At 37.2% G+C, this 24,396-nt stretch overlaps 1 protein-coding gene across 1 annotated transcript in view; it reads right to left on the minus strand.

The window, feature by feature from the left end:
• LOC137586136 (calcineurin-binding protein cabin-1-like) overlaps positions 1-24,396 on the minus strand; it is a 1,431,569-nt gene that overhangs the window by 1,164,050 nt on the left and 243,123 nt on the right. Inside the window, exon 5 of the mRNA XM_068302145.1 lies at positions 19,412-19,566. The gene's annotated coding sequence lies outside the window, so the exon portion shown is untranslated. The remainder of the gene's footprint in view (positions 1-19,411; positions 19,567-24,396) is intronic.

The raw sequence follows: 24,396 nt of genomic DNA on the forward strand, positions 1-24,396 counted from the left end.
TATGAAACATGTAAAAACAATTTAATAGACATACATATGTACATTTGGTTTTCGAAATTTAAAAAAATTTGTTTCACCTGGTGTATGGTATACCCGAGTCGACGAGTCGACTTACTTGCTTCATTTTTTATACCATACACCCATAGGGTGAAATGGTATATTAAAGTCGCCAAAATGTACGTAACAGGCAGAAGGAAGCTTCTCCGACCCTATAAAGTATATATATTCTTGATCAGGATCAACAGCCGAGTCGATCTAGCCATGTCCGTCTGTCCGTCCGTCTGTATGAACACGCAGATCTCGGAGACTATAAGAGCTAGAGCCACCAAATTTGGTATGTTTACTCGTGTAGTATGCACATGTTCAGAGTTAATTGGAATTTCGGCCACGCCCCCTTACGCCCCCAGGAAGCACATAAAACTATTTTTCTTAAAAAGTATAATAGCTAGAGACATCAAATTTAGTTTGTATACCCGATTAATTAGTGCGCAGAAATTAACTGTTCAAACTTTTTGCCACTCCCCCTTCCGCCCCCAGGAATCACATAAAACTGTTTTTCTTAAAAAGTATAATAGCTAGAGACATCAAATTTGGTTTATATACTCGTTTAGTTAGCGCGCAGAAATTGATTGTTTAAACTTTTTGCCACGCCCCCTTCCGCCCCCGGAATTTACATAAAAGTGATTTCCTTAAAAACTGTGATAGCTACCGACATCAAATTTAGTATGTAGACTAGCTTAATAGACGCGCAGTTATTGGCTATTTAAACATTTTGCCACGCCCACTTCCGCCCCCGCAAATTAAACAAAACTGATTTTATCAAAAACTAACAAAGCTAAAGTCACCAAATTTAGTATGTATACTGGCATAGTATGCGCGCAGAGTATATATATTTTCATATTCCGCCTCCATAATTTAGAAAAAACCGATTTCCTCCTGTAGTTTTTTGACTATCGCATTTGGCAGACTGATTTATCTTATCTATTTCTACCAAACTACCAAATTTCATTGAAATCGGACTAGAAACATGCAAAATATGAGTATGAACGTATTTTACTAAGCGGTCCACAAGGCCAGAATTGGACGTTGGCTAGTAGCGGCGCTAGAGTGCTCGTGTGTTGTTGCTCGTTGTAGAGTGAGCGAGATAGCACATAGTATAAGACATGTAAAAACAATTTAATAGACATACATTTGGTCTTCGAAATTTGAAATATTTGTTTCACCAGGTGTATGGTATACTCAAGTCGACGAGTCGACTTACTTGCTTCATTAAAATACAAGTCCTTTCTATTTATTGTTTGTTTGGGCAACTTTGGGCTTTTGACTGTTCGAACTCACTTTAGGTCATAAATCGTGTAGCCGTTTGTTCCTGTTATGCCCATATCGAATCGGCTTGTGCTTTCGGTTACCTGCTTATTGCCAAACCATTATAATGTCAGATCTTCTTTTGGGCCTTTTAAATGGAGCGCTGCAGCCAAACTCTCATTTATCAGAGAAACTGCAGACCCTTCGTCAAGGAAAGCAAAGCATTCCACTGTGTGACCCTTGGCATGTAGCCGTACCGGTAGTATCTTGAACAGAAGCGTTGAGTCTTTGCTCTCTGTTGCAGTGCCAGAAAACTCTTTGGAACTGCTGGGTTTTACTACGACAATCGGTTCATTCTCCATATGCAGCAATGTATTATGGCGTTTGTTGCAGTTTGGCACATCGCATTTAACTTGAACTTTTCACTTGTCGCTGCGACATTCAACTACTTCCCTAGTCCAGCCTATAATCGCCTTTTGTAGGCGATAACTATTGTCATATCAAATGCCTCCTTAAACTCGATGGCAGCCTTAATTGTCTGCATTTGTTCATTCATCCTGACCATTTCAGTCTTAAGCTAGACACAGAACAAAGTTGTAACTAAGTGAATAAAGTAAATCTTATAACTTAAAGTCAACTCTGTGTAGTGAATCAACTACCTTAAACCTTGAATCAAAGAGTCTGATCCTCCTTTACCTTCTCCTTTACGGACTCGTAACTTACATATTTAAAATAGAGCACTTAAAGAAATTGTTGTTGTCGTTGTTGTTATTGAATTACAACAAAAATTTCTTGTTATAAAAGTTATGATGTTGGATATGTCCACTGGTTCCTGTTAGGGGTTGCCGTTGGTGGTATCCAGCTTATGGATTGATTTATGTTGATTAGGATGAGATACGATTAGGTATCTGAATCACCGTTCTTGTGGATCAGCAATATATGTAGGATTGGAATATTCCTGGTTATTTAGTTCAATATTATTTAAGGATGTGATTTCCTTATTAAAACTTTATTATTTATTAACAATGTTTCTTTGTGTTAAGAATACATATATTTATTAATTATTATAATGGCCTTAGCAACAAATTTGGGTGTGCGATGTGATCGAGGCGAGAGTACGATTGCGAGTGCTTTCCGATCGACGCTTCTGCTTTATTTTTCCATGAGTGAGTCGACCAGATAGGTACGGCCGCTGCGTGTCGTTCTGTCTGGCTCACTCGGTACCAAACGATTACAATGATTATGCCTGCCTGACACTTCATTTCCTACAATCGGCTGTCTTGACAAGTCATTCGACCCGAATGATCCTAGCCAAGGTTTCATGAACTCAGCCACTGTTGAGGTCTTACAAGGTCCTTCACCGTCGCCAACCTTCTCAACGTCGTATCTACCGTGCCTATTCACCTTCGTGACTTTATATGGTCCTAAGTATTTACCTCTCAACTTTAGCCCTGTCCCATACCGCGTACGTTTAATCGCCACTAACTCGTTTAAATTGTATTTTCTTTCACATTTCCTGTTTTGTCGAACGTTCTTTTCATTTCCTGATGTATTTCATCAATATTTTTTCGAGCCTCCGCTCTAATCTCATCACGACCACAGTCTAATTCTTCTATTAACGAATCGGTTATCAGCTTTCTCATTTTGGGATCATCAGGACTACGCATCTCTATTCCTGTCAAAATCTTAAAAGGTGTAACTCTTGTACTTCTTAGAGCAGTATTATTAACAAATTGTTGCACACGACCTACATACTTGTACCAGTTTCCCTCATTCTCTTGACTTAGCTTTGAAATCATTGGAACTATTATCTTATGCATCCTTTCTACTTGGCCGTTGCCACGGGGTACACCTGTTGCTATCAGTTAATGCTGTATATACTGTCTGTTACAATATATCTTAAACGCATTGGACCTGAATGCTGCTCCCCTGTCAGAAATTATTCTCATCGGGTTACCAAAAATTATGGCCTGCCTTTCAAGAGAACTAAGTACTTCCTCGACTCCTGTTCCACGAGTCGGATACAACCATACAAACTTAGAGAACCCATCAACAATAACAAGTATATGATTATAACGCTTTGTTGTGACCTCCATCGGGCCAACGTGATCAATGTGATATGTCATCAATGGCTGATCTCCTTTACTTATTGGCATCAAATATCCTTCCTTTTTACCGGTCTTGGCATTAACAATAAGACATTCCACACAACACTCAACAACACGGACTACCTTCTCTTTTAATTTTGGAATATAATACGATTTTTCTACGATATCCTGAGTCTTTCTAGCTCCAAAATGTCCTTGTTTGTGTGCAATCTGTATTATTTCCCTTTCCATCTGCGAGGGAACTACAATAAGTTCTCGATTGGGGTCCTTTAACAATATTTCGTTTTCAATGTAAAAATCTTCATATCCTTTCTCTTGAACTAAGCTTCCCTTAATTTATGGGTTATAGTGTCAGTTAGCAGAAAACAAGATAAACGGCTCAAGGCATCCACATGCCGCATCTTTGAACCTGAACGATGTTCGATCTGATAATCGAAATCTTGTAGGTACATTGCCCAACGTGCTACACGCAACGGAACCTCTTTCTTTTTCATTGTCATCGTGAACGCATTACAATCTGTGACAATCTTAAATCTCAATCCTAACACATAAATACGCCACTTTATTAATGCTCCAATAATCATCATTCACGCTAACACTTGGTATAATTATATCGTCCATATACACCACTGCATCTCCATTCTTCACTGATTCTCTCATAACTGCCATTATAAATCTGGTAAAAACTGCTGGAGAGTTGGAAATTCCGAATGGTACGTACAGGAATTCATACTGACCATTCTGAGTTACGAATGCTGTGTACTTCTGAGATTTTTCCTCAACAGGAACATGGAAAAACCCGTTTGTTAGATCTAAAGTAGTGTAAACCAACGCACTTTGAAGTTTTCCTAATACGGTGTCCATCTGTGGCATAGGAAAATTATCTCGGACCACTTTCTCATTTAGCTTTCTGTAATCGCAGCACAGACGCTTTTGTAACTTTTAATCAGCTTCTTGACTTCACTTCCGATTTCTGCACTGATATGTGACAAGTCACTCTTGATTTCCACTTTATTCTGTTCTGCACTGTGCATACACATACTTTCAAATTCCTTAAACAACTCAGCACAAGATTTATTCGCGTTACACAGTGAACAGTGAATAACACAGTGATGCTCACAAACTTTGTACCTTTCTTGGTAACAACCAAATCGACGTGATCTAATATGGTTCTACCCAAAATTGCCTCATATGCCATGTCTTCATCAGGAACGATATGAAACTCGACTTCCATCTCAATGCCATCTATCTTGACAGTTATGCTAAAACTACCAAAGGTCATCACATGACTTCCACCAATGCCTGTAAGGGTCTTCGAATATCCAGTTAATGACTTAATTCCGAGTTTAACAAACACGCTTTTACGTATGAGACTCAAATTTGCTCCTGTATCAATTAGACCGTTGAACTTAATCAATTTATAAGTTACTTCTTTCAACTCCAAACCCGAATCAGTAAATTTACCTGATGCTTTTATTAATTTATCATCTACAACATTGGTGCTTTCAACTTTGGTGGTATCTTTATCTTTACATTCAAACGAACGATGGCCTGTTTTGCCACATTTAAAACAAGTAGACGTTTTCTTGTTACAGTCTCTCATTATGTGTGAAGGATCACCACACTTAAAACATTTGCGATCACCTTTTGTTATCGAATTTTTCTCTCTATTATCTCTACCTTGCTTGTGAACAGATGACTCGAATGTTGTTTTCTTTGACGACTTTCTAGGATCATAGGATTTTAAGTAGGTCTCTATTTGAACTTTCAACGCATCCACTGTTCTGGCCTGATACAATAATGCCTTATTTGCTCTCATGTCTGGTATACCTTCTACGAAATACTCGATTAAACTTTCGTCATCCAAATCGATTGGCTTCGCGATTTCCATTAACGAATACAAAAACTCATACAAGTTCTCACCTCTCTTTAACTGTCGATTGCCCAGTCTTCTATAAACTTCTGCTGATGAAACCTTTACTCTAAATTCGTTTTTCAAAGTTACTTTCAGGGACTCCCAACTACAAATATTTCTCTTACTACGTATAAACGATAATGCAGCTCCCTTTAACAATTGTCCCTCCACATCTTTTAGTGTGAACCATGACCTTTGCCCATCTGTGTTCGGGACTTCTCGAATTGTTTTAGCCGAGGCGAAATCTGCCTCCTGCCCGTCATTCTCAATTTCTATTAGTTCGTAGTGAGCGAGTAGACGCGTTTGCAGCTCTGCTTTAAGGCCTGTAGTCTCTAGCCCTAACTCTCTCAATTTAGTGCGCAACTTCTCAATACGCAACGTTAGAATCTCACCTCGATCCATTTCACTCAATTACAGTTATATTGCTTAACAAGATTGGGATATTAATATATAGTTAGTATCAATCAATCAAATTTGTTACGACTTAACAAGATTTACACACTATGTTAATGTAGGTCAAATTGTGTTAGGTTATGGTTTAATTCAGACGATTCTTAGAAATGTGCTCTCTGCAGCTCGCATCAATTTCATCAATATTTTTGCCACCAGTCTGGTATCGTTGTGCAAGCGAAGTAACTCACACTCAAGACAATAATTAAACAGCTCACCCAACTATAGTCGTCCTGCTCTATGGAGCCACTCAATATCTCTGTAGCAACTGTTCGGTTCGCTCTCTGCTGCCACTCACTCTGTTGTCGCTACTCACTCGGCTGTTTTTCACTCGTTCTCGTGATCTCTCTTTGTCTACTTCCACACCAATTGTCTCAACTTTGTGTCTGCTGCCTTCTCGTTTGGTCTTGTCGGCGTCGTCTGCTTTTGTAACGGTTTTTGTTGTCCGCTTTCTGTTCTCCTTTGGCTTTCCGTTTCCACAGTGAATACTAGTTATCACCAACTTCGTGTCCGCTGTCTGCTCTCTCCGTCTGTCCGCTTCCACAGTGAACACTGGTTATCATCAACTTCGTGTCCGCTGTAGATTTTAAATCTTCTTTATCAAAATTGGCTGGGTTTATTATATTAGATTTTTCAAGTGTGACAGTAAGCATAAGGTGGGATATCGGTAATTTCACCACTTCTGGACTGTATTATTTTAATAACAGTATTTGTAAGTAAATTAATCTGCCTTTGAGTTTCTGTGTTAATTATTATTTGTCTATTGTCTTGCTATCCTGTGGTGTATCATTAACGCGGACAAAAGAATTTTAACATGTTTTATGTCTACTTCTATAAATTTTCGCATGTTCGTCAAGGGAAATAACTCAGCCAGTTTTATCGTGTCGTCTATGATTTTCGTGAATTCAGTCAGGTTCGTCGAATGTCTTCGGTAGCTGCGTTGCTCCCATATTAAAACATTGCCGTCTAGCACGAGAATGTAATTTGCATTGGAGTAGTCGGTAATGCGTGCCCCTGCTGCGGCTAGGACTGACAGTATAATGGTGATTATAGTGACTTTGTGGTTTGATGTAGCAAATAAAGAACTTGATCAAAATTACCTCAAATTGTCCTTATGGACCACCCTCCCCTTAAAAGGTACAGAAGTTCCCAGGTCTGCTTGCACGCGTCCCTCAGAACACAACGGGGATAATTTGTTTCCCAATCTTTTATTGTTCTTAACAAATATTTTGTCGCCTATTTTGCCTATCTGGGTTGCATCTGTTGAGCTGATCTTGTTGTGCTTTGTTTATTCTGTCTTTAATATTTTCCCGCAAATCAGTGTGTTGTGCATGGATAACGTCTATTGGCTTTTCTTCCGTAACCGAATAAATTGTTTTATTATATTCTATTGCTACTCTTACTATAATCTGTGTCGTATCATTAAGTTGTTTATCAATTTTCATGCATCTGGCTACCTCTAGCAATGTACTGTGGAATCGTTCCACTTGTCCATTCGAGCAGCTATGCAATGGAGGTGCATTTACTACGTCTATTTCGAATTGATTTTTTAACATCGAAGTAATCGTCTCTGAATTAAATTCATTGCATCTGATCACCATGTTCTTGCAATGCCAAAACGTCGAGTCTAACTTCACATCTAATGCTGGTCAATTGTTACGCTTTCGTACACCTGTTCTTGGGGCGCTTCAATTCTAAGTGAGCTTACTTGGTTTCTCAGATGTTCAAGTTCGGCGTGTATCTCGCCTCTTATGCGTTGTTCTTGTGCGTTAAGCGCGGTGCTGACTGAACTCCCTATTATAACTTTTAACGTTTGTGGGTCCATTTCTGTTTGATCGAGTGACTGAGGCCTAGATTGTACTATAATATCTTCGTCGCTATCAGTTTCTTTTTTAATGTTCCTATAGGACCAACTCATTGGCAGTTGTCTAACACAGTGTCTTAGCGAATTCAATCTAACAATATAACCGCACACATTCAAACTCACAATTAAATTCAATGCAAACAAATTCAATGCAAATTAATTACAAATCTAACGCAAATTACTCACAAGATCACTTAATGCTGCCACTTTTATTTTTTTATTATTATTTTTATATTTGTTCGGTTTCAAATTTATATATTATAATTTGTCTTTATTTTTTCCGAACAGTCACTTACATGTTGGTAGGGTGTGGATTCTTAGGGGATAATCCTATTCCGGTTGGGCGACAGTTATGATGTTGGATATGTCCACTGGTTCGTGTCCGCTGTCTGCTCTCTCCGTCTGTCTGCTTCCACAGTGAACACTGGTTATCATCAACTTCGTGTCCGCTGTCTGCTCTCTCCGTCTGTCCGCTTCCACAGTGAACACTGGTTATCATCAACTTCGTGTCCGCTGTCTGCTCTCTCCGTCTGTCGACTTCCACAGTGAACACTAATTATCGTCAACTTCGTGTCCGCTGTCTGCTCTCACCGTCTGTCTGCTTCCACAGTGAACACTGGTTATCATCAACTTCGTGTCCGCTGTCTGCTCTCTCCGTCTGTCTGCTTCCACAGTGAACACTGGTTATCATCAACTTCGTGTCCGCTGTCTGCTCTCTCCGTCTGTCTGCTTTCACAGTGAACACTGGTTATCATCAACTTCGTGTCCGCTGTCTGCTCTCTCCGTCTGTCCGCTTCCACAGTGAACACTGGTTATCATCAACTTCGTGTCCGGTGTCTGCTCTCTCCGTCTGTCTGCTTCCACAGTGAACACTGGTTATCATCAACTTCGTGTCCGCTGTCTGCTTTCTCTTTTCCTCTCGAGTCACCACCCTTCTCGAGCTGCTCTAAACTTTAGCCGCCGACTTTTGCCTAAACGTCGTCCGACCGCTCACCGTCTCACCGTCCACTCGTCGCCTCTCGTACAGTCACGCCAACTTCCACTAGTTTTTGAACTTGTGCTGGTTGCGTCTTTTGAAATTCGTTCGCCAACAACCTTGACTTTGCATATATGTTACACGTTAATGCAGGCAATTTTAACAATTTTCTGTTCATTTGCGAACTTCACACACACACACACACGATTTTCACTAATTGTCTTGGGTCAGAAATCCCGGCCGAGCCCCCAGTTTGTAGGATTGGAATATTCCTGGTTATTTAGTTCAATATTATTTAAGGATGTGATTTCCTTATTAAAACTTTATTATTTATTAACAATGTTTCTTTGTGTTAAGAATACATATATTTATTAATTATTATAATGGCCTTAGCAACAAATTTGGGTGTGCGATGTGATCGAGGCGAGAGTACGATTGCGAGTGCTTTCCGATCGACGCTTCTGCTTTATTTTTCCATGAGTGAGTCGACCAGATAGGTACGGCCGCTGCGTGTCGTTCTGTCTCGCTCACTCGGTACCAAACGATTACAATGATTATGCCTGCCTGACACTTCATTTCCTACATATATTAGAGATTATAAATTGTGTTACGGCCAAGTGTCGGAGTTATGCTTCTTTATTATTAAAGGGTTTTACAAAAACTGAATATGTTGAAGAAAATAAAAGAGAACTAAACCTAAGTACATAAATGGGAATATGAATCTAAAGCTAAATACATAAGAAGTAAATATGTAAGGCATATGGTCATGCTATGGGCTCTTGTTTAGACGCTGTGTCAGCATATTTATGTTTATATGGAATTCGTCACAACGACGTTGCAGCTGCACAGATTGTTCTAAGACTTAGTGCGAGCGCAGCTCGTTGAATTGTTTGTTAACTTATAATAGAGAATAAAATGATGTAAAAAAAAAAAATAGATTTGCGTGTGTTATCTTCCATGGACCTGAAAATATCGTCTTTTAAACTTGGCATGAGGGTAAAAAAGCTTGCCGTATGAATAAATAGTGCTCGGGATAGTTCAAGAAAATAGTTTTGTTGTTAAATTTGTTTTTCTTAAAAACTATTACAGCTAGAGACATCATATTTGTATGTATTCTGGCATAGTGCACGTGCAGGGTTCGTTTGCATAAAATATTGGTAATAATCGAAGTCGGTCATGTTTTTTTTTGAGCTCTCGGTCAACTACATTTTTTTCGTTCTTTTGTGTACTTAAATTATAACATTCACATTAAATTTAATTATCTCAACCAATTTGTATAATCGAAATATTCATCGGGAAGTTTTAAGTTAAATTTACATTTTGATTATCATCAAAACATTAACAAACGCACTTATTATTTTGTTGTTGCGCTGCTTAGTTTTTGATTTGTTTCTATTCCTTCCTCCGCGCTCTCAATTTACAGTTCACATTTTGTTTTTGTTTGTGTGGTGTTGGTGCTCTCTATTCTTTTGTTTTCTCTTTTGATCGCGCTCGCGGCCGTTAACTTCGCGCTTGTGACAAGTTTTGTTGTTGTGTATTTTAATACAAAAAATATTCTCTTTTTTTGTTGTCTCTTTTTCATTTGCATATTGCAGTTAGCTTTTGCTTTGGTTTGTATACGCCTCTCTTAACATTTACATTTTTTTTTTTTTATTTACATATTGATTTATAATTTATCATACCTAATTTCCTCGCTCTCAAAAAAGCTAAATATTATTAAATGCCTGTCCAATAGCAGATATCGTTGCAGCCCCCTCTCCGTTCTAAATGTCATTAACCTCTTAATAATGTCCAAAATCGACTATGGAATATACCTCTACGGTAATGCTCCCCAATCCGACACAAATAAATTAAAATCATTATACCACTCAGCCATTCGAATGGCCTTGGGAGCATTCAGAGCAACTCCAACGCAAAACCTTTTATTTGAGTCAAACATATCTCCCTTTGAGAACAGAAAAACTTTTAGTGACTTCAAACTTATCAAACCCATCCTTCAATCTCACTCCTCTCAACTTGCCACTCATATTAATAAAATTAATAAATCAAAAAACCTCCACCAAGGATATGCTCAGCGCTACAAAAGAGCTATAATTTTAAACAGATCTCTGAATTTCCCGACTACACCTCTACAACCTGCACGGGAAAAGTTTCCTCCCTGGGCATATATCGACCAGTGCATAGACTGCTCCCTTCATGCACTACCCAAGTCTTCCACAACATCCAAAACATACCGTAAATTATTTAAAGAAATTCAACTGAAATATCCCAATTATAGATTCATTTACACTGACGGTTCCAAAAATGACAATTACACATCGTTCAGCGTTGTCAACAACCACTCAACAAAACAATACCTTTTACAAAATCATAGCAGTATTTTTTCCGCTGAAATTAAAGCAATCTTCTCCGCAACCAACTTAGCCAAAGTCCTGTCACATCAAACTGCCATCTGTACTGATTCACTTTCATCTATCCAAGCTATAGCTAACCCCTACAATCTATCTTTCTATCCCTTCCAAATTAGACAGACTCTTTTAAGCCACCATAATAAACTAAAAATAATCTGGATCACCGGTCACTGCCAGATTTTGGGAAATGAGAAAGCCGATGAGGCGGCCAAAACCGCCAACGCTCTCCCCCTTATATTTACAGAAAACTATAATGTCTCAGACTTATTGAAACAAATTAAAAAAGTAAATAGTCTCACTAAACTAAAACTATTTTCAAAAACAAACAACTTTTACAAATCCAATAACACAACAAAAACCAATATACCAACAGCCAATTGTCTCGGCGAGATCTCGTTAGAATTACTAGGCTTCGCCTTGGACACACAAACCTCACCCATTCCTACCTCCTCAACCCCACCACCACCGCCTTATGCCAACATTGCAACTCTGTTTCTGTTAACCACATTCTGCTAGATTGTCCGAACACCTTAAACCTTAGAAAATCTTTTTTCCCATCCTCCACCCCACTCTCAGCCATATTTAACCCAACCTTAGAAAACCTATCCAAAGTCTTTCAATTTTTAAAATATATACATACTTATTTGTAAATTTCCTTTTTTCCTCAATATAAACATGTTATAAGGCCTTTGTAACCACTAAGCTAAGTTTACCCATAATTTTACATTATAAGTAAACCGTATATAATAAAAACAATAAATAATAATTTGTTTTTGATAAATCAATATTTTTAGTAATGTCGGTCTGTTGCAAATATAATTGCAATAATCCCAGCATGACCAGTGAAGACTTTCTTTACTGTTGGTTGTGTGATAATGTAATGCACTTTAAATGTGCTGGTTATGGGATAGTATGGCAAAGGGTGGCTGCCTTAAATGGGGCTTCAATTAAGAAGTTCTGAACTTTTGACGCGTAAAATGGCCAGGTTTCAGGGCACGTCCCTCAGTCCGTCAGCACATAGATCGCTATCAGTTCCGGATTCCCAAAACGACCCTATGTCCCTAAATGTACAGCAGCTGATATCGTTTAGTCTCTTGCTATTTCCCATTGAGACAGTATCCCACCTACTAACACGATATCTGTTGAAGTTTCCGAACCGTCAGGCCTCCAATTAGCCCGTTTTCTGCCTCTGCAAACAACGTTCTTTCTAGCTCGTCGGCACTTGTTGGCGAGTCAAAAACTAACTTTTTCCCTACCTCAGATTTTTTACCTTTTTTATACCCTTGCAAAAAGGGTATATTAATTTTGGTCAGAAGTGTGCAACGCATAGAACGAAGCATCTCCGACCATACAAAGTATATATATTCTTGATCAGCACGACGAGACGAGTTCAAATAGCCATGTCCGTCCGACCGTCCGTCCGTCCGTCTGGATCAACGCAAACTCCTCCTAGACCGTAAGAGCTACAGAGCTGAAATTTTGCACCTAGGCTTGTATATACTGCAGGCGTTGTATATCTCGGATTCAGCCGGATCGGACCACAATATCATATAGCTCCCATACAAACCCCAAAGTCACGAACAGTGACTTTTCTCAATAACTTCTATACTATTATCGTGAAACTAATATTAGAGACTTTATTACGCTTATAAACGACTATGCCAAGTTTGATCAAGATCGGATGACTATATCATATAGCTCCCATAGGATCGATCGGTCGTAAACAGTGACTTTTGTAAATAACTTCGTTACTTTTAACGCGATTGCTTTCAAATTAAACATTTGCTAGTTTAATATATCTGTTAATGACTGTGCCAAATTTGATCAAGATCGGGCGACTATATCATATAGCTCCCATAGGAACGATCAGTCGAAAACAGTGACTTTTGTAAAAAACTTCGTTACTTTTAACGTGATTGTTTTCAAATTAAACCTTTCTTAATTTAATGTATCTGTTAATGACTGTGTCGAATTTGGTAAAGATCGGGTAACTATATCATATAGCTCCCATAGGAACAATGAGGGGAAAACAGTGACTTTGATCAATATCTTCGTTATTTCCCATGATTGTAGGCCATTCTTTCGCAAACATAAGCCTTTTTAGATAAAACGTTCATCCACATTGATTGCTATTAGGTAAGGAAAGAGTTACCAAAAAAGTTGCAAGGGTATACAAACTTTGACGCGGTCGAAGTTAGCCCCGGCCCTCTGGTTTACCTTTTTTATTTTTTTATTCCTTTTTTAAATTAAATTTAACTTTTTAATAAAATGGTTGTCTGCTCAAAAAATAATTGTATAGTTGCCACTAATGCGGTTGACTCCCATGATTATGTTCTTTGTTGGTTGTGTGACAATATGGTTCATGTTAAGTGTGCAGGTTACACCGGCAAAGTCAAGGAGTCTGTTGCTAAAGGTGGTGGCTTAAAATATGGTTGTGATGCTTGCCGAGACGTCGAGAATGAGATGCGTTCATTCATGAGGCGGACTAGAGACAGTTTTGAAACTTTAAGGGGAGATTTTAACAAACTCCAAGAGGAGTTTACTGCGGTGGAGACTCAGTTCAGAAGCTTATCGCTTATGAATGAGTGTTTTTTGTAGCTGTAGATCCGCCAGCGTCTCTTATCGTCCCCGACCGGACTCATGCACCGTCCACTATTAATGTACAACAATTGATATTGTTTAAGAGATCGGTTGTGAATGCGAATACTAAGGAATTACCGGTATCACCTGGGAATGATCTCTTAAGAACGATGCCCATTGTAGTGCTCGATGTGTCCGGGCAATTACCCATTCCAATAGAAATTGCTGATAGTTCTAAAAGTATCTAGGGACCCGTAAACAAGTTGACTGCTGCAATGGGTGACTTGTCCAAGCTCGCTGCTGACGCTTTGGGACCGCGGCCTCTAGTTGGCTTACTACCAAAGAAACATATATTTGTTTCTAGCCTAGACTCTGTTGTCACATCTGATGACGTAATAGCCTATATTCGAAAGAAAGTTAACGTCTCGAATATTGCGGTGGAGAAGTTTAAATTTTCTTATTCTCGGGACATTTCGTCCTTAAAAATGAGTGTTTCTGCCAATATCTAGTTAAGGAATATACTGTAAAAAAGAAAAATCGGCAATCGATTCGCCTGCCAACAACAACAACTAATACCATTCCTGCCACATCAGCATCTGCTGGTGTGTCAAAAAACTAGTGTCGTCCCTTAGCCTGAATGTTAGAGGACTGAAATCTAAACTTCATACTCTCTATGTAGACAGTCTTTCTTTTAAACATAACATTCTAGCTTTTACAGAGACGTGGCTAAAACCTGATATTGCTGATGCATCGGTTTTTTCCCAAACTTTTCTATATTCAGACGTGACCGGATTTCTCGCATAGGCGGTGGCGTTCTCATAGCTGTTTTGCTTTTTTATCGTCTGAAATAATTCAATTTTCTAGTACCTAGGAGATTGTGATTGTCGGTGTTAAAGTAAATTTTAAATCTTTTAATGTTTTTAATACTTGTTTTTATATTCCACCATTGTCAGACATGGTACTCTATTTAAATCATTTAGAGGCAATTCAGTTTGTCTCCTCTTTAGTTTCCAGTCAAGGCATGCTCATAGTTGTAGGTGATTTAAATTTACCCGCTTTAGCATGGTCAGAGATGGCCTTCTAGGATTATCTTTATCCCAAGTCAATCCTGTCTTAAATTCTAATGTAAAATCGTTCGATCTTATTTTTGTATTGGATTCTTCTTATTGTGATGTTTCTAGAATCGAATCATTTGTTCTTCCCGAAGACAACTTTCATCCCACATTAAATTTAAGAATTCTTTTTATTGTCTGTCGAATCTTCCTCTTTTCCACCTATTTGAAAGGAGTCGTATATCATTTCTCTGCATAAAAATGGCAAAAAGGCCGACGCCTCTAACTATAGGGGTATTTCAAAACAGTCCGCTATTCCGAAAGCTTTTGAGAAAATTATAACTTCTCAATTGCAACATTTTCTCTCTATTATTTCGCCATCCCAACATGGGTTTGTGAAACGTAGATCTACAACCACTAACCTTTTAGAATTTACATCTATAATTATCAAGGGGTTCAAAAATGCTAAACAAACTGATTTCATATACACTGACTTCAGCAAAACCCTTGATTCTGTTAATCATACTTAATATAACTTTCTAAAGTGAAGAGCCCTTTACTCTGCAGAACAAACTACAACAAAAAATGCCAAGAATCAGGGCAGCAGAGGGTCAGGCACAACAATATCAAGAACAGCGTGACAAACCTCTGCTATTACGAGATTATGGTCGGCACGAGAACGTAACATAGCTACAGCACGAGTAAAATAAGGACAGAGGCAGCGGATCAGTGGCAGAACAACAAACAAACATGCACCCACACTCTATAGAAAACGTTCAAAAACATATATAACAAAGGCATCATGTCAAGTGGCCAACCCCCGAAAACATAAGCAATTACAATATTTTTGAGAACAATTGTCGCCTCCTAGATTCTAAGATTTTACATACATATACAACATACTAACTGTATCCTGCCACACTTCGCTGTGCCCCGGCCTGCAGCAGATGGCGTTTCGTTCTGGCATATTGTCGGTGCACGCTTAAAAAATGAGGAACACAACAAAGCATAACTTTTAAATACGTTTGATTCTGTAATACTTGTGTGTATACAATATTTTTTCATTCTCCGCGTAAATATAAAGGCTATCTGTTTCACCGACACGGGAACATGCAACATACAATTGTCCATGTGAAAAGCAATCCGCGAGTAAATCTAAACCACATGATTCCAGAGATTGACCTTGAGCTTTATTACTTGTCATGGCGAATGCCAATCGAATGGGAATCTGCAACTTCTGAATTGAAACGGTGTATCAGTCGGGAACATGGGAATCCTGGGAATGAGGACATCTTCACCTTTGAATGGTCCCGTTAAAGTCGTTGCTTCCACAACGATGTTCATATATTTTTGTCCGCGATTGGCGTGCCATTTCAGAGTTTTGGCTGATTAATATTTCGAAGCATAATTATTGGCACACCTATGTGAGCTCAAAAATTCCCTTCGATAATTAACCGTTTCGTTTGCCTCCACAACGGTGTCTATAGACTTATATGTAATTTCCTCAATTTTTATGCTGGATTGGATGACATGATTAAGTTGATAGACTTTTTTTATTCTGGGCAGCAAGGATCGCTCGTTCACTGAGCCAATCGTGATATCTATATTTCATTTGAATATCAGGGAATAGCTTTTCGATCAGTTCTTCCTCTGATGCAACTAAATTACAAAAATTTTCGGGCAATGATACAGACAGCGACTCTACTTGCAGATGTATTTAATCGATTTCACTGAATTGCATAACGATTGCCTAATCGATCTTGAATTTCTTAGTTTTATCTGAAAAGTATGTTCTTTATTAATAGCATGTTACATAAATCGTTATTGAACTAGAAACGTTTAAAAAATGTACTAAATATTGGCGTTTTTTGAATTTTGGTGGAATGCAACTAACAAGTATCACCTATTATCACTACCGGACTACTTACACTAGGTAGGTGATATATTTTTCACAATATGCAGAGACCTGCGACACCGATGCGTAAGCCATAAAACTAAGGCAATCTCGCCCAAAAAATGCGCTGCAAGTATAAGAAAGAATAAGAGCGCACGCGCATTGGCCTGTAGCTTCTTTGAATTTAAATGATAACATTGCGTAATGCTGTAACTAAAAATCAAATACACACGTTATAACTTAAGGCGAAAATGGATCGCAAGCGGCAGAAATATGGCAAATTTCGTGAAAAAAAATGAAGCAGGAAGATGTTCAACCATCAACAAGCCGGCTCACGAAGTGGATTTAATAGATTATCAGTGTTTACCAATTGAAGATCTATGCGAAGAAGCACAGGAATATAAAAACAAGGACTACAAAAGGTTCAGATAAGTGTATACATTAAAAACTTCTCGTGTTAGACAAAATAAAGACTATTTTAACCTTTTCGGACCATCTTATTCCATCACTGAGACACGTGCGATCACGAAAGGATTTGGAAAACAGCAACTATAGTCCCGAAATATTGAGTTTATTAGATGTTGATGTAAATATTGAAAATTATTTTGAAAAAAATCAGCCGTCAATAGCAAATTTTAAAATTAACCTTAAAAAAATTAAGGAAATTAATTTTTTTTCTTTTTGTAATTATGTTAAAAAATCAAATTTAAACATTAAAAATTGTTACATAGTCGTTTAAAACAATGAAAAATTCCATTTGTGATTGAAAAAAACCGGGTTTCGTTCCATTGCTTGGAAATATTATCTAACTTTGACCTTGAATATTACAGCACCACGAACACCCAGCACTTTTGGTATTCTTTATCATATGCTTTTTAAATTTTTTAAATCGCTTTTTTGGTGTAGTATCATGTCCCAAGCTGGAATGCATGTGCACTTAATAAATAAATCTCGACGACCATAATACCCACCGTATGCATAGCATTTTGAGCATATTCCTGCATGTAGCATGGACTACCTATATATGTATGTATGTATGAAGATCATAAAATCGTGAGCTTTCCAACATTGGTTTTATTGCGGTCATTTACAACGGCATCTCGCAAATGAATATATTCCTCGGAGCGAAGTTTCGTCTGATTCAATCTAAGAAATAGCAAACGTTCTGTTTAAATTTTGTCGTACATATCCACAATGTCCCCGTTATTCCGAACCATTAAACGGTATGCGTAAAAGTTCATGGCTGAAGAGGATTTCAGCACGGCAAAACTAAAACACCATCTTCATCTCTTGAATTCAAAATATGAACTGATTTTATTAACAAAAGTCTTGTGTATATAAAAGAATTCTTAGATTCTAGGAGGCGACAATTGTTCTTAAAAATGCTTACTCTAATGTTTATATTTCATGCACAGCGTTGGCGACTTGATTTTGCGCCGTTGTTAAAATCTTAACTGCTTTTTCACAGAGTTGGACGCATGTTTTGTTTGGTTTTTGAGCCATACTTGAAATATGAATCTGTATCAGCTATTTTTATACCCTTGCAAAAAGGGTATATTAATTTTGGTCAGAAGTGTGCAACGCATAGAACGAAGCATCTCCGACCATACAAAGTATATATATTCTTGATCAGCACGACGAGACGAGTTCAAATAGCCATGTCCTTCCGTCCGTCCGTCTGGATCAACGCAAACTCCTCCTAGACCGTAAGAGCTACAGAGCTGAAATGAATTTGCACGTAGGCTTGTATATACTGCAGGGGTTGTATATCTCGGATTCAGCCGGATCGGACCACTATATCATATAGCTCCCATACAAAGCACAAAGTCACGAACAGTGATTTTTCTCAATAACTTCGTTATTTTCTGCGCTGTTATCGTGAAACTTCATATTAGAGAGTTTATTACGCTGTGCCAAATTCGATCAAGATCGGTCAAAAACAGTGACTTTTGTAAATAACTTCGTTCTATTACCGCGATTGCTTTCAAATTAAACATTTGTTAGTTTAATATATCTGTTAATGACTGTGCCAAATTTGATCAAGATCGGGCGACTATATCATATCGCTCCCATGGGAACTATCGGTGGAAAACAGTGACTATGATCAATATCTTCGTTATTTCCTATGATTGTAGGCCATTCTTTCGCAAACATTAGCCATTGATGGCTAATAGGTAAGGAAAGAGTTACCAAAAAAGTTGCAAGGGTATACCAACTTTGACGCGGTCGAAGTTAGCCCCGGCCCTCTGGTTATATGTATATATGGATTGCTAAATAAAATCAGTTCATAATTCTAATGCTACAACAAATAAATATCGGTTTTTTTAGTTTGCTGTTAAAATTCGAAATTCGCTATTCGTAGCAAATATGATGTCTCTTTCTAGAATAGTCTTTGTGAAAAACACTTTTGTTTAAATTACGAGACAGAACGGGGGCATAACAAATATTTGAAATAAACTTAATTACTTTACATACTACACAAGTCTATATATCAAATTAGGCGGCTCCTATAGGTGTTCGTATCGACTGACAGACGAACATGGCTAGATCTACTCGACTGTTGATTCCGATCAAGAATAAATGCATATAATTCATTTGTAAAGCTAAAAAAAATTATTTAAAAACATACAGATTCTTTTTCCGATTACGTTTAAAGACTTAAAATAAAATTTTATAAAGGTCGAAGGACAATAAATTCGACATTTGAATTTCGAGCTGGATTACATAGCATCACGCTTTTTAAAATAGAGCAAATACATGCCAAAATGAGTGTTATTGTGATTCCAATGATTTTAGGTAGGGAAATAATGTAAGCAAAGAAAAGGAAGAAGATATTGCAATTAGTGTGAATCTTACCGCAGTAAAATATAGTACAAAATGGTCCAAGATGATCTCACTTTTATTTCATCGGACGTTTTTATTTTTTTTTTCAACATCTTCATCTAATACGCATGATAGTATATTTATAATATCCTGGACAAGTCTCGAAAGATTTCCTTTAAGTGCATCAACTGAAAAGAAGCGTAAAAACCTGAGTTTAATAGTAATTAACACATCACCGACTGCAAGAGCACCAAACGGTATTAAATCACGACCATCAAAAGCTCCAGGGTACACACTGAAGAGACTGTTCCCCGATATTGTAACGGATGTAACTGGACACTAGAAATAGAAATGACAGCCCAATTTTCGCAGAGTTACGATATGTAAAGCAAAAGTAAGATAGGACAAAGGCAACAGCGGTGGCCAGATTATTTTAATACTTATGCAAAAAGGGTATAGTAATTAGATTAGAAGTATGCAACGCATAAAAGGAAGCATTTCCGACCATATAATAAATTTAGACGAGGCCAGGTTATTATTATACTCATGCAAAAAGGGTATAGTAATTAGAATAGAAGTGTGCAACGCATAAAAGTAAGCATCTCCGACCACACATATAATAATTTTATATTCCTAACCAGATAGACGTGTGTTTCTTTTATAGTAGTATTTTGAAAATATTTAACATGGAAGCCGTTTTTCAAAAGTGAGTTTTATTTTGAGCGAAAAAAATAAATATCATCAGCTTTAGCTTTTGACAAATGTATGAAAAATGAAAACAATGATAAAATTGGTATTAATACTAATGCAAAAAAAAAAAATTTTTATGGAGTGGTAGTCTTTGAACTCCTTTTTAAGGATGTGCAAAAGTATTTTGAAAATATTTAAAACAGAAGCCGTTTTTCAAATGTGTTTTATTATGACACAAAAAAATAAAAATCATTTTTCATCATTATTTTTGATTTTTATTTTTTTTGATCAAAAAAGATTTTTTATGGATTATTCTTATTAAATTACTCAAAATTAATGATCTTTTTTGAAGAAAGTCTAAAAAACCAAGTTTTTTAAAATATCTTATAAGAATTACTCCTACGGTCCCTGCTAATTACTACAGTTGCTTCATTAGACAATTATAAATATATAAATATACAATATATATTATATATTATATTCAGAATTTTACCACTGGTAGGGGAAAACAACATTTTTACCTTTAGCTGGTTTGAAGCTGGTCTTTTACCACTGTTGTTTTTATACCCTTGCAAAAAGGGTATATTAATTTTGGTCAGAAGTGTGCAACGCATAGAACGAAGCAACTCCGACCATACAAAGTATATATATTCTTGATCAGCACGACGAGACGAGTTCAAATAGCCATGTCCGTCCGTCCGTCCGTCCGTCCGTTCGTCCGTCCGTCCGACCGTCTGGATCAACGCAAACTCCTCCTAGACCGTAAGAGCTACAGAGCTGAAATTTTGTGCGTGGGCTTATATATACTGCAGGGGTTGTATATCTCGGATTCAGCCGGATCGGACCACTATATCATATAGCTCCCATACAAAACGCCAAAGTCACGAACAATGACTTTTCTCAATAACTTCGTTATTTTCTGGGCTATTGTCGTGAAACTTATTATTCACGACTCACTAGTCTATTGCAGTTTTCAACGACTAAATCATATAGCTCCCATAGAAACGACCGGTCAAAAACAGTGACTTTTGTCAATAACTTCGTTACTTTCTACGCGATTGCTTTCAAATTGATCTGACGTCAGTTTTATGCATCTGTTAAAGACTGCGCCAAATTTAATCAAGATCGGGTGACTATATCATTTAGCTCCCATAGGAACGATCGGTCGAAAACAGTGACTTTGATCAATATTTTCGTGATTTCATATGCTAAGATTGTAGGCCATTTTTTCGCAAACATAAGCCTTTTTAGATAAAACGTTCTTCCAATAGGTAAGGAAAGAGTTACCAAAAAAGTTGCAAGGGTACACAAACTTTGACGCGGTCGAAGTTAGCCCCGGCCCTCTGGTTTTTTGTTGTTCTCTGTTCTTGGTGCTTGTGATCAGTTTCTCACCCTCGTGATCACTTTTGTAACGTCCCCTCTTCAAGCTTGGCTCATGACTGTTCTTGCTCTTTTTCTTGTTCTATGATGTAGCTGTCTCTTTGTTTTATCGGTAATTATCTTAGTGCTGTGTATTTAAATTTTCTATATATTTTTGACCGGTAGTTTCTTTCTTTGCACAAACTGGGCGAACAGCCGTCTAATTAGTGTGACAATAGAGTACATTTATTGCCGTAATTAAAGTTCGTTCCACCTTCTGAGAAGTTGCCTAAGAAATGTGCCCTTGAGTTGCGCAAATGCAGTCCAGCCCTCTCTATTACATCTTTTTCCATTTTACTTTTGCCGACATAATCGTCTTGTACCTCTTTATGGTCTTCTTTTGAGATTAAAAAAACCCATCGTACATCATCGCAAACAAATAATTATTTCTAGGCTTGCTCTACGCCCTACTAAGGTTTTAATTCAAAAGATTCAGTTTTCTAGGCCTCGTGAAATATCCTCTTTTAAAATTACAGTACCAAATGAGTATTTCTCAGCTATGGTTGACATTAATTTTTTGCCAGAGGGCCTAGTTGTGCACGAGTTTGCGACCAATCAGCGCCCGTCCATTGCTTGTCCACCTTCCTAAATTTATCCTTTGCTTTTTCGCCCCCTAAAATTCATAACGTTAAAGTAAACATCCGTTTTTATAAACAATTGTCCCCCTCAAAATCAAAGCGTGTGAACGCTAACTCATAAAGAACATAACAAATTAAACACTTGCAATAATAATTGTCTCCCTAACAACCAAAAGCGTGAGAACGCTAATTCAACATTTAAATTCGAGCCAATCAAACCCCATCAATATCAATCACGCCACTAAAGGGCTCACAAATTTAGCCTATAAATATAACCATAAGACATTTTTGTAACTCAGTTTTAAGTTTTCATTCAAATAATAAAGTACGTTGCTTTTAACTCACAATATCTTTTTTTTCCTCTTTGGGAAAACCAGATATTTAATTGGCGCAGTCGGTAGGATCGGTAAAAGTGAACTAGTTATTCTACCCGTGTTACACATAGAATTATTATCCGTGTGTTACATAGAAATAGTGAATAATCACTATAGTGAACTGTTATTCTATCCGTGTGACACATAGGATTGTTATCCGTGTGTTACATAGAATTAGTGAATAATCACTATAAAACTCCGGTCCAACATTAAGAACTTACGGGTAGTGCTCAAAAGTGTTCAACAGTGAAAAAAAATATTTACGCCAACTGTGCGCGAAAATATCAACTGTGTGTTACAACCATTAAATCCAATTAGGGAACAAAAGCGCCAACTTGTGTGCGAACAAAAAACCAAAAATCAAAACAAAACATACCTAAAACCCAGAAAATTAACAAAACAAAACACCACAAAAAACCCAGAAAATCAACAAAACGAAACACCACAAAAAACCCAGAAAATCAATAAAACAAAACATCACTAAAACCCAGAAAATCAAAAAAAAAAAAAAAAATCACTCAAACCCAGAAAATCAAAAAAAAAAAAAAAAAAAAAAGAAGAAACAAAGTGGCTGTAGAACTCACCGAAGCCCACCTCAATCAAGCACTGTCTTCGTTAAGACAGGTGGCAAACTATGATGGAGCACGAGAGAATCTGACGTCATTCATAAGGAGGATAGATTTCATTATGCACTTATATTCAACCCATGATATAAGGCAACATAACATATTGTTCAGTGCAATCGAGATGCAGCTCACTGGAGAGGCACAACGGCTCTCACAAATTGGACAAGCCAACACCTGGCCGGAACTAAGGTCACTCCTCATCAATGAATTGAAGACGCAGACCCCCTGTGAGGAACTTCTTCGATGCCTCTACAACACCAGCTATACAGGAAACCTTCATAAGTTTGTAACAGAATTAGAAGATAAGTCCTATATTATCACAAACAAACTAAGTCTAGAAAACGATGCAAATAACACCATTCTTTATACAAATGCTTTAAATAACACTATAAAAGATGTAATAAACAAAAAATTAAATTAATTAAATTAGAAGGGTTATACGAGAATAGTACATCAGAAAATCAAATCAAAGCCAAAATCAAAATCAAAAAGGTGGAAAACCCTTTGTACCCAATAGTACAACTCCGTCTCAACAAAAACAATCCGATACAACACAAAACCAAAAACTTTTCCAAGAATTTCAACAAAAATTAAATATTGACAGGGCTCAAAATCCAATGAATTATCAACAGCAAAATAATTATCCAAAAAATAATGTAGCAAACCAGCCTACAAAAAGGCAAAGAGAAAGTAATAGTGGAATTAGCAAAATGGACACACAAATTTTCATCAGAATGCCTCGTATCAATCGGAAGAAGAGATAGGGACAAGTCCTTCATCAGAATAATGATAAACAATAAACCTTTGAGATGTGTAGTTGACTCAGGCTCTTCAATTAATATAATGTCCGAAAACTTTTTTAATTTTAAAACCTATTTAGGAGATTCCAAAACTCACATGATTGAAGGAGCAGTAGAATTAAAAGAAATTATTTTCCTTGCACCCAGCAAACTTTGTCCAACAGAACAAAAATTTTATATACATCAATTTTCAAATAAATACGACATGTTAATAGGTAGAACTTTTCTAAAAGCCTGCAAAGCCCAAATAAATTATGAAGAAGAATACGCAAAATTAGGAAACTATACATTTTATTTTAAAGATGTTGAAGAAATAGAAGAAGAACAAAACATAGAAGTTTTGGACCCACCCACAGAAAGGGACCCAGAAACAAATTTTGCGATTGAAAATGAAATAATAGAAAGCAATGAGTATAGACTCGACCATTTAAACAACGAAGAAACTCAAAAACTTAACAAAGTCTTGTACGAATTCAGTGAATTTCGGTACCGCGAAGGTGAAAATTTAACTTTTACGAGTACAATAAAGCA

Source organism: Drosophila tropicalis, unplaced genomic scaffold (assembly GCF_018151085.1).
Source record: "Drosophila tropicalis isolate 14030-0801.00 unplaced genomic scaffold, ASM1815108v1 contig_905, whole genome shotgun sequence".
NCBI classification, from domain to species: Eukaryota; Metazoa; Arthropoda; class Insecta; order Diptera; family Drosophilidae; genus Drosophila; species Drosophila tropicalis.